Raw genomic sequence first — 5,036 nt, 5'->3', positions numbered from 1 at the left:
GGGTTGCAGCCCCCTTCAGTTCCTTGGGTACTTTCTCTAGCTCCTCCATTGGGGGCCCTGTGTTCCATCCAATAGATGACTGTGAGCATCCACTTCTGTGTTTGCCAGGCACTGGCATAGCCTCACAAGTGGCCGCTATAATACAGCATCCATTAGAGCTGTTGATAATGTAACAAAATATCACCTTATAGTATTCATTTTTTAGTTATGTACTTGTATTTAATATCACACAAATCACAAGCTTAATATTAATTAGCAAATATTGCTTTTCTCCTCTTAATTTTATATACAACAGTTTTATTCTCTTTCTTCTTATGCTTGTGACCACCGGAATCATGTGTGGGTCTTTTCACAGTGAGATTTAGAATCTACATTCAAGACCATAAAATCCCAACAATAGTGACATATATATGCAGAATAAGGTAAGTGCCTTCCAAGCAGTTCATGGAGGCAAATGGAAAGAAATTTCTAAAGGTTTTTATGCTGTTATTGTTCTATTCTTTTGGTTTTTGTTTGGTTTTTGTTTTGTTGTGTTTCAATCAATGAAATAGAATCAAAGACACAGAAATAAACCCAAACATCTATGCACACTTGATCTTGGACAAAGTTGCCAAAACCAAACAGTGAGAAAAAAAATGCATCTTCAACAAATGGCGCTTGTCTAAGTGGTAGTCTGCATGTAGAAGAATGAAATTTGATCCATATTTAACACCTAGCAAAAAGCACAAGTCCAAGTGGATCAGGGACCACAACTTAAACCAGATACACTGACTCTAATGGAGGAGAAAGTAGGAAATAGCCTACTTTACTTGAAAAGCAATGTGTTACTGTGCCTTGAAGATCTGTTATTTTTCATTCACTAATGCCAGTGTGCACTGTATTTGAAAATGTCACTTTTTGGTATCCTGTACCTTTTACATTGGGAAAACCTTCTAGTAAATTTAGGAAGGACCAATTGTGAAAGAGCAAGAAGACATGGGAACCTGTTCCTTTATGTGGATGTGCTTTGGAAAGGTTAATATTAGAATATTAGAAGGGAACACCAGTGGCTCAGGCTCTAAGCTCATCAGTTAATAAATGGGACCTCATGAAACTGAAACACTTCTGTAAGGCAAAGGACACTGTCAAAATAGCAACCTACAGATTGGGGAAAGCTCTTCAGTAACCCTGCACCTGATAGAGGGCTAGTACCCAAAATATATAAGGAATTCAAGATGTTAGACTCCAAAAAACAAACAAGACAATTTAAAAATAGGGTACAGAGGAAAACAGAGGATTCTTAACAGAGAAATTTTGAGTAGTTGAGAATCACTTAAAGAAATACACTCTTTTCTAATATTAACCTTTCCAAAGCACATCCACATAAAGGAACAGGTTCCCATGTCTTCTTACCCTTTCACAATTGGTCCTTCCTAAATTTACTAGGAGAAGTTGTCCCCAATGTAAAAGGCACAGGATACCAAAAGGGGACATTTTCAAATACAGTGCACAGTGGCATTAGTGGCTGTAAAATAACAGATCTTCAAGGCACAGTAACACATTGCTTTTCAAATAAAGTTACTTCAAGTCTTTGCTTTCAGCAAAATTAAATGAGGATCAGAAATGGAGTTGTCAGCTATTAGATATTTCTTAGTTCCTCTGTTTATTTGCAGTACTGGGTATAGATTATCCTTGTGAATGCCAAGCAAACACTTTATCAACAAACTGTATCCTCACTGTTTTTCACTGTTTTGAAAGACAGGGTCTCACTATGTAGCTTTGGCTGTCCTGGAATTGACATGTAGAGCAAGCTGACCACAGACCCACAGAGGTCCTTCTGCTCCTGCCTCTGGGAGTACTGGGATTAAAGGATTGCCAGTACTATTAGGTACACCACTAAAGGTAATTTCTCTCCCTCCCTCAGCAATCATTAATTGCATAAAGGTTCTTAGGGAGAATTATGCAGCAGGAGCCCCTCCCCTAATATCAGTTAATGCTCTATAAATCCTTAAGTGATGAATGGAGCCATGTAAATTCTTTCCCCACCACACAGGCCCATACTTTTTACTTGAAATACTATTTCAGTAACTTGCCAATGCTGGTCTTGAACTAAGTAATCTCTGAATTGGTAATTTTTTCTCGCTCAGCTGCCCAAGTACCTGGAGCTATAGGCCTGGGTCACCAAAGCTAATTAATAATTATAATTTTATGATAAATTACCATGCATTTGTACAACTAACAAGAGGTTAAGGCAGAGAATTAAGTAATATAAACAAAAAAAAAAAATCCCGTTCTTTGTGTGTTTGGTTGGATTTGGTTTTAGAGTCAGGATCTTTGTCCTAGAACTCATGATGCTCTTGCCTCTATGTCCTCAATGTTGAGATTATAAGTTTATATCATCATGCTCAGCTCAAGAAAAATGTTCCATCTACAATTGTTCTTTAAATTTTCTTTTTTTCCCCAATTTTTTATTAGGTATTTACTTCAATTACATTTCAAATGCTAACCCGGAAGTTCCCTATACCTTCCCCCCCCCCCCGCTCCCCTACCCACCCACTCCCACTTCTTGGCCCTGGTGTTCCCTTGTGCTGGGGCATATGAAGTTTTCAAGACCAAGGGGCCTCTCTTCCCAACGATGGCTGACTAGGCTATCTTCTGTTACATATGCAGCTACAGATAAGAGCTCTGGGGGTACTGGTTAGTTCATATTGTTGTTGCACCTATAGGGTTGCAGCCCCCTACAACACCTTGGCTACTTTCTCTAGCGCCTCCATTGGGGGCCCTGTGTTCCATCCAATAGCTGACTGTGAGCATCCACTTCAGTGTTTTCCAGGCACTGGCATAGCCTCACAAGAGACTGCTATATCAGATTTTCTTTAATTTTTCATATTTTCTCGTGTGTGTATGTGTGTGTTTGTGTGTGTGTGTGTGTGTGTGTGTGTGAGTGTGTATGTATGTGTGTGCATGCATGTGCCCAATGTTAAAGAGGTGCTGGCCACTAAAGCTGGTTCATAGTAGTTGTGAGCTGCTAGATGTGAGTACTGAGAATTAAACTCTGGTCCACAGCAAGAAAATACATGCTGTTAGCCACCAAGACATCTCTCTAGCCAGCCTTCAATCTCCAATTTTTGATAGTATTCAACAGTTTACTCAGAACTCAATTATGTAAGAAATGAAAACTAGTCATATGATAGATGCCAAATTCTGTCTTGCTTTTTAAATATTTTTGTTAATTATTTGATCATTTTATTTGTTGCATTTTGGTGACATTTACCCCACCTTATCTCATTCTTGCAATGAATAACGTTTGTTTTTAAGACAAAAAGTAAAGAGAAAAGGTGTCATCTTATTGAAATGCTTTCCCAATATAATACTTTAAAAGATTATGTTTTACATGTGTGAATAATTTCCTGCATGTATATATGTGTATCACGTGCATGCTAGTGCCTGTATAGGTCAGAGTTGGGCATCAGTTGTCCTGTAACTAGAGTTACAGATAATTAGGCATCATGTGAGTGCTAGAAACTGAACCTGGACCTTTGTAAAAGCAACAAGTGTTCTTAAACAGTGAGCCATCTCTCCAGCTCTCACAGTATAATACAGTTTTTAAGTTTATCAAATTTTCAACTTATTTGTTTTTAATTACCTAATTTGACCAACTATGTAACTGCCTGAAATCAACTTGCCAACATGTCTCATGATTACAGGAAAATTTATTAGCATGTATTAGTCATACATAATAATAGGTTTCATTGTGACATTTGCATACATGTATATAATGTACTTTGGTAGTATTCACCACCTAATACCATTTCATGTCGCCCTAGCATTCATGATGCAGCCCTTTCTCATCCTAAATATGTCCTTTTTGTTGTAGTTAATCATGAAATTTAAGGTTACCCATAAAAGCCTGGTCAAAGCTAACTATTGGCTACACCACTATAGAAATTTCTCCCCCTCCCCAGTGATTATTAACTACAAAGAAGTCCTCACGGAGGAGTAGAGTCTCATGAGCCCCTCTGACTAACAGCAGTTAACTATCTATAAATATTTAGAGATATGTGGGGCTACACAAGCCCTTCCCCCACAGCAACAGTTAACAACTCATTAATCCTCAGGAAGGGTGGTGTCTCATGAGCCCCTCTTACTAGCAACAGTTAACTGTCTATAAATCTGTGGTGATGGATGGGGCCGTGAAGCTCTTGCCCTTACCAACAGTTATCAGTTCATTAATTTTAAGGAAGGGTGGAGCCTTCTGAGTCCCTCCTCCACTGGAAAAGTGTATGGAATACTTAAACACATGCACAATTTGTTGTCAAACAATATATCTGAGGTCAATATTTGTACATTAGGAAAATATTCTCTTCAAAAAATGAATTATTACTTTGGAGAGAACATGTAATGATGGAAGTACCTGTTAAAATAATGTATAGTTATTCTTACTAGAAGATAGGTTAACAAGTAACTATGGAAGTTATATTTTATTACACACCATTTTAGATTAACACAGAAAGTTTACTCTGAAGTGACTATCTCCAAGTATAGCTTTCATAACTGATAGAGCTTGTAATTAAAACTTTAATTGTCAGTGTTACAATATGAGAAAATGTTATTTTCCATTTTCTTTTTAGAGGTTTCACAGGTAAGTAAATTTGAAACCAAAGTACTAGGCCTCACATCTCTGTCAAATCCATTCTAACTGATATTTTATATGACACTCTCAGTGGAAATTTTATCCAACTAAAGTATCCATCTTCACAATACCAAGTTATTGAATCTCTTCATTCATTATATAGATATATTATATGGTATATACAAAGTAATAATAGTCTTTAAAAAGTTCATGTTCAAAAGTTATTATTTGCCAATGTGAGTGATAACCCCACCCCTTGTTACTACATCTAAGTATCGCTGCATATGCCAACCCTTCAAATGCAGTGAGAGGAAGATCTAAAGTTCAAAGCCATCCTCAACTACATAGAGAATATAAAAACCAGCTTGGGGTACATCAGACACTCTCTCTCTCTCTCTCTCTCTCTCTCTCTCTCTCTCTCTCT

Source organism: Mus pahari, unplaced genomic scaffold (genome assembly GCF_900095145.1).
Source record: "Mus pahari unplaced genomic scaffold, PAHARI_EIJ_v1.1 scaffold_10362_1, whole genome shotgun sequence".
Taxonomy (NCBI): Eukaryota; Metazoa; Chordata; class Mammalia; order Rodentia; family Muridae; genus Mus; species Mus pahari.
The sequence above is the reverse complement of the archived record's forward strand: the minus strand, read 5'-3'. Positions refer to the sequence as shown.